This window comes from Coregonus lavaretus (assembly GCF_964263955.1).
Source record: "Coregonus lavaretus genome assembly, chromosome: 21".
NCBI lineage: Eukaryota > Metazoa > Chordata > Actinopteri > Salmoniformes > Salmonidae > Coregonus > Coregonus lavaretus.
The window spans coordinates 26,257,502-26,269,607 of record NC_140008.1 but is presented as its reverse complement, the minus strand read 5'-3'; the positions used below and the strand labels follow the sequence as shown (position 1 = coordinate 26,269,607).

General features: G+C 43.4%; 1 protein-coding gene across 1 annotated transcript in view; it reads right to left on the bottom strand.

The window, feature by feature from the left end:
- The window catches only part of LOC311148477 (ras-specific guanine nucleotide-releasing factor RalGPS2-like), a 131,968-nt gene extending 124,838 nt beyond the window's left edge, over window positions 1-7,130 (bottom strand). Inside the window, exon 1 of the mRNA XM_084185453.1 lies at window positions 7,026-7,130. The gene's annotated coding sequence lies outside the window, so the exon portion shown is untranslated. The remainder of the gene's footprint in view (window positions 1-7,025) is intronic.
- Window positions 7,131-12,106: the final 4,976 nt, after the last annotated feature.

Sequence of the window (12,106 nt, the reverse complement as noted above, 5' to 3'; positions counted from 1 at the left end):
GTGAAGTTTGAAATGAAATAAGTGCTAATGTGGGCTATTGCTAAGAATACAATTGATAGTTACAACATTCAAAGTAGTAGTGTCTATGGTACTGTAATAAACAAAAGTAGGCTAACCGGTGCACATTAATGTTATAAACATATCTTTCTTTTGATCTTTATAATTCAGTACATTTATAGTGATATGGATTTTTGTCCATATCGCCCAGCTTTAACACCCACACCCAGTTATTTTCCCAGGAGAAGGTGCTAGTCGGGCCCCAGGGCTTTTGGGTGGAATAGACTTTAGAGAGCAGACATGCTGGAACCTGACAAAGCACAGGCACCCCTGTCTAAAACACACACCTTGCGCTCTCGCTCTGACACACACACACGCACATTCCCTTTCTCTCAAACAAACTCCATCTCACCCTCCCTCTACTCGCAGGATGGGTTAGAACAATGTCTTGACTCTGGTACTGACAAGCACAGTAAAGCCTGTGGAAGCTGTATAATTTCCTCCCATCCAACGTAGCTAGGGCACACGCACACACAAACACTGGGAAAAGCTGAAGGAAAACAAGACAGATGTACTGTAGCTGAACACTCCCTATGTGACCTCCTGTGTGTGCTTTCCATGTTGACTGAAGCTGTTCAGCAGGCAGCACTGTGGAGGCATGTTGAGCTTTGATCCTGCTGGGCCCATCTCTGCAGGGGTCTATGGTAAGAGCTGGGTTAGGACTGCTTTATGAGCTGGAGAGAGAGTGTGTGACCCTCCACTCACCCTCCCCTCTGAGCTCCTTTGAAACTCAGTAGAGCCTCTCCCTCAGTGACCTCATCCCCCCTCTTCTCCTCTTTCTCCATTTTTTTATTCTGTTCTATCCCCCTCCAGGTTGTTGGGAGGTAGTGGAGCAGCTAAATAGCCACAGATGTTCCCCACCACAGATTCAGTAAAAAGGCTAAAAGGCGTCCGCATGCTTCCCATCCGAAACAGTTTAGAACAGTTTGTGCATATATTAAGACGACATTTGTGTTTGTTTTGTTCATCGGCAAGGGGTTTTTCTTCTGTCGGTAGGCGAAGTCTACGCCCCTTCGCCGGTGATTGACCAACATTAGGGATTCTTCAATTAACTGTTTGTTGTCATTCAACGAGATAAATAGTTTTTCATATTAAAACACTTCCGTTTTATCCGATCACGAGTGTCATCCGATCCGACTATCAACTGCCAATTTACGGATACGATTACGATATGGCCATGTCAGCACACCCCTAACAGACACAGTTGTCTAAATTGATGGTCACGTGAAAGAAATGATATAACCACCCCGCAACCACATATAGCTAAGTGGATGGTCACTATTGTCTAGACATGTACACATCTTCATAAAATACAATAGATGGCCGTAATCACCCTCAGAAATACCTGGCTAACTTGATGGGTCATGTAATAATCTGGTGAAGTCGAGTCTTGTTTAGACATGTAGCTAGCTAGCTAAACAATGAACCATAATCCCAACCCACACTACTTGCAATACAAAGTGATTGTCATAGCTAGCCACCATGCATGAAATGCTGTAGTAACTATGTTCAATTTTAGCTAGCTAGCTAACATTAGGCTATAATTAGCAATACATATGGCTTTCTGAGATACTAATTATATTACTACACAGATCATACATGTAACATTAGCGAGCCAGCAAGCTGACGTTCGCTAGCTAGCTAACAGTACGCTTTAACTTGCAATGAAATTGCCTTGGACAAAATTATAAACGTATCATATCTGAAAATGTAGCTTGACTCTTACCCGTATACATGGAGGAACGCTTCACGGTAGCGTGTCTTTTCTGTTTGTAGCTAGCTACAGCTTGTGTGGCCCATTGTTGTGTCAAGTCACTCCGGTTCACACTGACTGTGTGCAAAAAGTAGTCCATCACAACTTTTTCCCACTTTTCTTTCTCGATAGCTCCTGCTAAATTCTGGGCAGCAATGTTGTGAAGAGCAGTAGCAACACTTTTGCAGTTCTCCATGCTAACGTAATATCTTTCAAATAAACTGTGGTACCGAGGATTATCTACACATACTGAGCAGCTCATGTTATAGACAGAAGCGTGCTACATAGCAGACCAATCCGAACTCATCTCTCGGCATGTCCAGCCCATCCATTATCTCAGCCAATCACGGCTAGGGGGAAGGTTCTGGTCTTTTTCTGTGGCCAAACCAACAACAACAAATCTGGACTCAATCTTTCAGAAAGTCCCATGTCATCCAAGGAGGGACAAAACCCAGAACAGGCCAACTAAACCTGAGACAGACCAGGGGGCTGACATCTGACGCATGCCCTGTAGCACCCACACACACACACAGCAGAGAGTCTCATTTCACAGCTAATCACGTTCCAGGCCTTGGAAAGACAGAACACAACAACACACAGCTACAGCACCAGATGGGCGCACATAGAGCATAGCAGTACTACCATTTAGATTAGACTGCACTAACCAGTGTTCGTGTGGGAGGGACACTCAGGGAGGGCCAGTGACATATAGTGATGTGAAGAAAATAAATGTATACAGTTACATATTGGGATATTATTTGACGATACATCGTATTGTTTTACGCTAGTTGGTTGTACCTGCACCAAAACGCCAGTATTCTTCCTTCATAGCTTGTTCTCCATCTTCTTTTTAAATAGGGAGCCAATTTGTTTTCAGCACTTCCATGACTGATCAAAACTGGTTTTCTCATGGCTCTCTTGTCCCTCAGCAGCAGACATGAGCAATATGTTTGGAACATTGAATCGCAACAAAATCACATTATCAAATCGCAATACATATAGAATAATGGTAATATTGTATCGTGAGGTCCCTGGCAATTCCCAACCCTAGTGACATAGACAGCGACAAACTAGTGTGCAAAAATGAAATCGTAACAAGATAGAAGACCAGGAAAAGGCTAATTTAAGCAAACAAGTCTGTTTAAAGGAGACACAGTTGCAAGAGAAATAGATTGGCTGTACATGCACCATGGGGTAGCATGTAGTCTAGCAGTAAAGAGCATTGGGCCAGTAATCAAAAGATCACTGGAACGAATCCCTGAGCCTACAAGGTGGAAAAATCTGCCGTTCTGCCCTTGAGCAAGAAAGTAAACCCACAACAACTGCTCCCCGGGCGCCGATGACGTGGGTGCCGATTAAGGCAGCCCCCCAACACCTCTCTGATTCAGAGGGGTTGGGTTAAATGTGGAAGACATTTCGGTTGATGCATTCAGTGGTGCAACTGACTAGGTATCCCCTTTCCCTAGATTCTGGTGAAACTTTCCCTTACTAATCTTGATTCTTGATCAAATCTGAATGTGACTAATGGGTCTGCTCTGTACACCAGGGTAGGCAAATAGAATCATCCAGATGTTCTGGGGCCCCACCAAAGTTTGTAAAAAAAAATATATATATATATATATATACACACACACACACACTGAACAAAAATATAAACCCAACATATAAAGTGTTGGTCCTATATTTCATGAGCTGAAATAAAAGATTCCAGAAATGTTTCATATACACAAAAACCTTACTTCTCTCAAATTTGGTGCACAAATTTGTTTGTATCCCTGTTAGTGAGCATTTCTCCTTTGCCAAGATAATCCAATGTATGTAGTTCTGTCCTTGAGCTGTTCTTGTCTATTAACGTTCTGTATTATGTCAGGTTTCATGTTTTGGCAGAGTAGCTGCTGCTTTTGCAACAGCTAAATGGGGATCCTAATAAAATACCAATATGACAGGTGTGCCAAATCAAGAAGCTGATTAAACAGCATGATCATTACACAGGTGCACTTTGTGCTGGGGACCATAACAGGCCACTCTAAAATATTCTGTTTTTTACCGCACAACACAATGCCACAGATGTCGCAAGTTGAGGGAGCGTGCAATGGCATGCTGACTGCAGGAATGTCCACCAGAGCTGTTGCCAGAGAATTGAATGTTGATTTCTCTACCATAAAATGCCTCATGTTGTTTTAGAGAATTTGGCAGTAAGGGTCCAACCGGCCTCACAACCGCTGACCACGTGTAACCACGCCAGCCCAGGACCTCCACATCCGGCTTCTTCACCTGCGGGATCATCTGAGACCAGCCACCTGGACAGCTGATGAAACTGTGGGTTTACACAACCGAAGATTTTTCTGCACCAACTGTCAGAAACAGTCTCAGGGAAGCTCATCTGCAAGCTCGTCGTATTCACCAGGGTCTTGACCTGACTGCAGCTCGGCATTGTAACTGACTTCAGGGGGCAAATGCTCACCTTCGATGCCACTGCCATGCTGGAGAAGAGTGCTCTTCACGGATGAATCCCGGTTTCAACTGTACCGGGAAGATGGCATACAGCGTCTATGGCATTGTGTGGTCGAGCGGTTTGCTGATGTCAAAATGTCCCAATTCTTCCAAGGCCTGCATACTCAGCACACATCACCCATTAAGCATGGTTGGTAATGTTTTGGATCGACGTGTAATACAGCGTGTTCCAGTTCCCGCCAATATCCAGCAACTTTGCACAGCCATTGAATAGGAGTGGGACAACATTCCACAGGCCACAATCAATAGCCTGATCAACTCTATGCGAAGGAGATGTGTCACGTTGTATGGTGCAAATGGTGGTCTCACCAGATACTGACTGGTTTTCTGATCCACGCCCCTACCTTTTTTTTAAAGGTATCTGTGACCAACAGATGCATATCTGTAATCCCAGTCATGTGAAATCCATAGATTAGGGCCTAATTTATTTATTTCAATTGACTGATATCCTTATATGAACTGTAACTCAGTAAAATCTTTGAAATTGTTGCATGTTGCATTTATATTTATGCATTGCTCTGCATCCTATGCAACAGCTCTAGTCATGCATGAAAACACATGTATCCTTCAGGAGATCTGCCAGGGAGACTCAGCGGCTGTGATCTCTTATTTGGGCTGAAATCTGGAACCTTATCTAACCATTCAATATCAGACTATTTACTTTTTCTTTAACCAATGGACAGAAAACACAATTGTAGCGATGTAGATATGAGCATCTAACCCAATTCAAACCTATCTTGCATGTTATGTTCAACTTGAGAGAATGTTTTCTGGGCAATGCAGAAGTACGCCAAGAATACGAATTTCTGTAGTTTTCTGTGTATCTAACCAAGGCTATTATAGATAGCCTGGTGGTCCAGATCTGTTTAAGTGCTCGTTTAGCAAACTCCTCTCTGTGTTCGTTCCATCTCATGCCAAACATGTATGGCATGACATGTTACGATAGGATAGAGGTGTTGGCTACAGTACAGCATGGGATCAACCATGCACTACCACGACTATAAGGCATCTCAGAGCTCAACATTAACGCTTGTCCGCTTCCCCCGGGCAAGCAAAAAAAGTTGGACAAGAAGAATATACATTTAAGCTGTCCGAATGGACAAGTTAAAGAAATCACAATATCAAACAATTAGGCTACTCAGATCAGAATTTGATCAGTGTCCTCCGGATGCAATGTGTTGCACACTGTCCTCCCAATCTCTGCAGAGTATAATTATTGTAGGCCTGCATTGACAGGCACGAGCAGTCTTTCAATCATGCAGTCGTGAGATGCGTTTTTAGTTAGTGAGTTATTTGCCCAGTTATAGCTCATTTTTGGTCAGCAATGAAAATCCTGAAAAAGTAATGGTGTGTGCATCACCTGGGTGTGCCAGTGAGCCGTTCCCAGAGGAAAGAGAGAGAGAGACATTGGGGCAGCAGGTAAAATGACAGCCAATTCCTACTGGCTATAAATGTTAATGTCCACACCTGCATCTCAGTTATAGAACACAAGCTTACACTGTTTGACAGCAATTACTGGGTTAATAGCGAATACTGGGTTAACGGAAATCAGCCTGCATGGCATGTGGCATGACTGAAATGTGTTGCTGTAGTGTCCTTGACTTTGGCTAGCCAGAGTGGCTATTGGCTAGAAATATCAAGGCATTGAAGGCAGCAATGAAAGATGCATCAGCGATCTGTTATACATGGCTGATCTAGGTAATGATGTGGGACATGAAATGTGCTTGACTGTGCATTACAAAGAATAAATTCATTACTGAACACTTTCACCCTTTGAAATCAATGATATCGACCCACGGTATTGCTTTTAACTGGTACATTACAGGGCCTAACGTTACCTAGATAATGTAGCAAAACACATTGATGCTGACATATCCTAGCTACAGTAGGCAGGCACCACGATGTCCATGCCAACCCGTCATGAAAGATTAATGAATTCGAATTGCAACGGCTGGCTGGCTGGCTAGCTTGATGTTTATTGCCTGTGTATAAATTACAGGCCGTTGCATCTCCCTAAACAAAGTTATCTGCTTTTTCAGACTATCCGCACATAGTAGTGACTTCTATATTGAAAGATAACTAGCCAACCAGCAGTTATCATGTTTACGCCCAAGCCATTTTAGTGAGAGAGAAAAAACACGCCCCACCCGAGACACTCCCCTGATCTGGGCGGGACAGGGAGGGGGGTTCTGAGTCCGAGACATCCCGAGCCAAGCCGCGAGGCCGTTTCAGTGGTCCTCAGTTTAGCGCTAACAGCAGACAACACGCGCAAATAACCGTTAGCTAGATATCTCAGTTGGTTAAAACACACAAATAACAACGACATTAGAGGACGGTTGCTAGTTAGTTCACTAGCTAACTTGGAAAACAAACGTTGACTACCTACAGTAGCTAGCTAACTCGACGAGTGCAAACATCTTAAGACATTCTGAGCTAGAACTGGCTGTACTGTAATGCAAGCTAGTTAACGTTAGCTTACGTACTTAACGTTACTTCGACATAATACTATTCAACTCAAAATAAACGCTTTACTTAAACCTTCAAAAGAGAAAGCTTAGCGTTAGCTACGTTAGTGTGGCTTAGTCCAGTATCGCTAACGTTAGCTAACCTTCCGCGCAAAAGGATTTAGCATCAGGAATGCTGCCAAACAAAGCTGCTACACACCCTAGCTTACGAAAACAGACATAAACCAAACACTCACCACACAGATTTGGTTGCCAAATTCCTATTTGACCGCAGCAGATTTCACAGGCTCCCACAACGCCAAAAGCGATGTGCTCTGCAACAGCTGTGTTCTGTTTTGAATGAGGGTTGAATGGACACGGGAAAAGGGGCGGGATTTAGAAAGTTCACTCGCCTTCCCCTTCGCCCGCTGTAACCTGGTCTCAGAGCATTTCGTATTATTCAGTATGATATGTAATGGCATATAGTTGTTTTAATTTACATTTCTAGTCATTTAGCAGACGCTCTTATCCAGAGCGACTTACAGTTAGTGAGTGCATACATTATTTGTTCATACTGGTACCCCGTGGGAAACGAACCCACAACCCTGGCGTTGCAAACGCCATGCTCTACCAACTGAGCTACACGGGACTATTTTGTGGATGTCCAGCACCCATTTCGTATTATATGTAACGAATATTCAAAACGCAAAATATGTTACGAATTTTCTAAACATACATGTTACAAATTCTAGCTAGGTGGTTAGGTGGCTAACGTTAGCTAGCTGGCTAGCGTTAGCCAGGCTAGGGGTTAGGGTTAAATTTAGGAGTTAGGTTAAAGGGTTACGGTTAGGGAAGCATGTTAAGTAGTTGCAAAGTAGCTAAAAAGTAGTAAGTAGTTATAAAGTTGCTAATTAGCTAAAATGCTAAAGTTGTCCCTGATGAGATCCGCATTGTCTCCGTGCTGCTCTGCTGTTTGTTGCTACTTGGCTACCTGCCAAACTATTCACGTTTTACTTTTAATAAACGTTTAATCAATCTCTGTGTTCAACAAATTTACCAACTTTTTAGTTTTGTCCTCACTCATCTTTTTTCGTTAAACTTTTTCACCCCGGACGTTTATCCCGAGACAGAAGAGTCATTTTCCTGTGCGTTTTAGCTGCCAACTTTACGTTATTTTCCGTTTTTCCATCGCAACTTTTTTTCCCTTATTCAACTTTTTCACTCCGGACGCTTTATCTGGACATGGCTCATCAACATCTTCAACAGCCGAAGCTAAGTAGTAACATTAACATGATGTCTTTTAATTGCAGTCGCTGTACTCATAATATACAGGAGAATTCTCGCCTTACGGCGAGAATAGCTGTGCTACAAGCCCAGCTTCAGACGCAATCGTTAGGCAAGAGTATTATCAGTGTAGGAAAGGAAGAAACAGCGTCTGTGCCACCAGTAAGTACAGACAGTAACGTTAGTATAACTCCCCCCGCACAGTCCCTGCAGCCGGACAACTTTCTCATGGCTTCTGGAGGGAAATACTGTTGGAATGCTCAACCGGTGTCGCTCATTCAGCCGACAGAAACCTTCAACCGGTTTTCCCCATTATGTAGCGAGTCGGAGTCTGAGTCTGAGTCTTCTCTAGTCTCTACTCCTCCCGTTACGGGGTCTGAGACGCCGAAGGCTCCCACCATTAGCTCTGACAAATTGAAAACCCTAGTCATTGGCGACTCCATTACCCGCAGTATTAGACTTAAAACGAATCACCCAGCGATCATACACTGTTTACCAGGGGGCAGGGCTACCGACGTTAAGGCTAATCTAAAGATGGTGCTGGCTAAAGCTAAAACTGGCGAGTGTAGAGAGTATAGAGATATTGTTATCCACGTCGGCACCAACGATGTTAGGATGAAACAGTCAGAGGTCACCAAGTGCAACATAGCTTCAGCGTGTAAATCAGCTAGAAAGATGTGTCGGCATCGAGTAATTGTCTCTGGCCCCCTCCCAGTTAGGGGAAGTGACGAGCTCTACAGCAGAGTCTCAGCACTTAATCGCTGGTTGAAAACTGTTTTCTGCCCCTCCCAAAAGATAACATTTGTGGATAATTGGCCCTCTTTCTGGGACTCACCCACAAACAGGATCAAGCCTGACCTGCTGAGGAGTGACGGACTCCATCCTAGCTGGAGGGGTGCTCTCCTCTTATCTACCAACATAGATAGGGCTCTAACTCCTTTAGCCCCACAGTGAAATAGGGTGCAGGCCAGGCAGCAGGCTGTTAGCCAACCTGCCAGCTTAGTGGAGTCTGCCAATAGCATAGTCAGTGTAGTCAGCTCAGCCATACCCATTGAGACTGTGTCTGTGCCTCGACCTAGGTTGGGCAAAACTAAACATGGTGGTGTCCACCCTAGCAATCTTATTAGGATAAAGACCTCCTCCATTCCTGCCATTATTGAAAGAGATCGTGATACCTCACATCTCAAAATAGGGTTACTTAATGTTAGATCCCTCACTTCAAAGGCAGTCATAGTCAATGAACTAATCACTGATCATAATCTTGATGTGATTGGCCTGACTGAAACATGGCTTAAGCCTGATGAATTTGCTGTGTTAAATGAGGCCTCACCTCCTGGTTACACTAGTGACCATATTCCCCGTGCATCCCGCAAAGGCGGAGGTGTTGCTAACATTTACGATAGCAAATTTCAATTTACAAAAAAAAAAATGACGTTTTCATCTTTCGAGCTTCTAGTCATGAAATCTATGCAGCCTACTCAATCACTTTTTATAGCTACTGTTTACAGGCCTCCTGGGCCATATACAGCGTTCCTCTCTGAGTTTCCTGAATTCCTATCAGACCTTGTAGTCATAGCAGATCATATTCTAATTTTTGGTGATTTTAATATTCACATGGAGAAGTCCACAGACCCACTCCAAAAGTCCTTCGGAGCCATTATCGACTCAGTGGGTTTTGTCCAACATGTCTCTGGACCTACTCACTGCCACAGTCATACTCTGGACCTAGTTTTGTCCCATGGAATAAATGTTGTAGATCTTAATGTTTTTCCACAAAATCCTGGACTATCGGACCACCATTTTATTACGTTTGCAATCGCAACAAATAATCTGCTCAGACCCCAACCAAGGAGCATCAAAAGTCGTGCTATAAATTCTCAGACAACACAAAAATTCATTGATGCCCTTCCAGACCCCTTCTGCCTACCCAAGGACGTCAGAGGACAAAAATCAGTTAACCACTTAACTGAGGAACTAAATTTAACCTTGCACAATACCCTAGATGCAGTTGCACCCCTAAAAACGAAAAACATTTGTCATAAGAAACTAGCTCCCTGGTATACAGAAAATACCCGAGCTTTGAAGCAAGCTTCCAGGAAATTGGAACGGAAATGGCGCCACACCAAACTGGAAGTCTTCCGACTAGCTTGGAAAGACAGTACCGTGCAGTACCGAAGAGCCCTCACTGCTGCTCGATCATCCTACTTTTCCAAATTAATCGAGGAAAATAAGAACAATCCAAAATTTCTTTTTGATACTGTTGCAAAGCTAACTAAAAAGCAGCATTCCCTAAGAGAGGATGGTTTTCACTTCAGCAGTGATAAATTCATGAACTTCTTTGAGGAAAAGATCATGACCATTAGAAAGCAAATTACGGACTCCTCTTTGAATCTGCGTATTCCTCCAGGGCTTAGCTGTCCTGGATCTGCACAGCTCTGCGAGGGCCTGGGATCGGGAGAGACACTTAAGTGTTTTAGTACTATATCTCTTGACACAATGATGAAAATAATCATGGCCTCTAAACCTTCAAGCTGCATACTGGATCCTATTCCTACTAAACTGCTGAAGGAGCTGCTTCCTGTGCTTGGCCCTCCTATGTTGAACATAATAAACAGCTCTCTATCCACCGGATGTGTACCAAACTCACTAAAAGTGGCAGTGATAAAGCCTCTCTTGAAAAAGCCAAACCTTGACCCGGAAAATATAAAAAACTATCGGCCAATATCGAATCTTCCATTCCTCTCAAAAATTTTAGAAAAAGCTGTTGCGCAGCAACTCACTGCCTTTCTGAAGACAAACAATGTATACGAAATGCTTCAGTCTGGTTTTAGACCCCATCATAGCACTGAGACTGCACTTGTGAAGGTGGTAAATGACCTTTTAATGGCGTCAGACCGAGGCTCTGCATCTGTCCTCGTGCTACTAGACCTTAGTGCTGCCTTTGACACCATCGATCACCACATTCTTTTGGAGAGACTGGAAACCCAAATTGGTCTACACGGACAAGTTCTGGCCTGGTTTAGATCCTACCTGTCGGAAAGATATCAGTTTGTCTCTGTGAATGGTCTGTCCTCCGACAAATCAACTGTACATTTCGGTGTTCCTCAAGGTTCCGTTTTAGGACCACTATTGTTTTCACTATATATTTTACCTCTTGGGGATGTTATTCGAAAACATAATGTTAACTTTCACTGCTATGCGGATGACACACAGCTGTACATTTCAATGAAGCATGGTGAAGCCCCAAAATTGCCCTCGCTAGAAGCCTGTGTTTCAGACATAAGGAAGTGGATGGCTGAAAACTTTTTACTTTTAAACTCGGACAAAACAGAGATGCTTGTTCTAGGTCCCAAGAAACAAAGAGATCTTCTGTTAAATCTGACAATTCATCTTGATGGTTGTAAAGTCGTCTCAAATAAAACTGTGAAGGACCTAGGCGTTACTCTTGACCCTGATCTCTCTTTTGACGAACATATCAAGACTGTTTCAAGGACAGCTTTTTTCCATCTACGTAACATTGCAAAAATCAGAAATTTTCTGTCCAAAAATGATGCAGAAAAATTAATCCATGCATTTGTTACTTCTAGATTAGACTACTGCAATGCTCTATTTTCCGGCTACCCGGATAAAGCACTAAATAAACTTCAGTTAGTGCTAAATACGGCTGCTAGAATCCTGACTAGAACCAAGAAATTTGATCATATTACTCCAGTGCTAGCTTCCCTACACTGGCTTCCTGTTAAGGCAAGGGCTGATTTCAAGGTTTTACTGTTAACCTATAAAGCGTTACATGGGCTTGCTCCTACCTATCTTTCCGAGTTGGTCCTGCCGTACATACCAATACGTACGCTACGGTCACAAGACGCAGGCCTCCTAATTGTCCCTAGAATTTCTAAGCAAACAGCGGGAGGCAGGGCTTTCTCCTATAGATCTCCATTTTTATGGAACAGTCTGCCTACCCATGTGAGAGACGCAGACTCGGTCTCAACCTTTAAGTCTTTACTGAAGACTTATCTCTTCAGTAGGTCATATGATTGAGTGTAGTCTGGCCCAG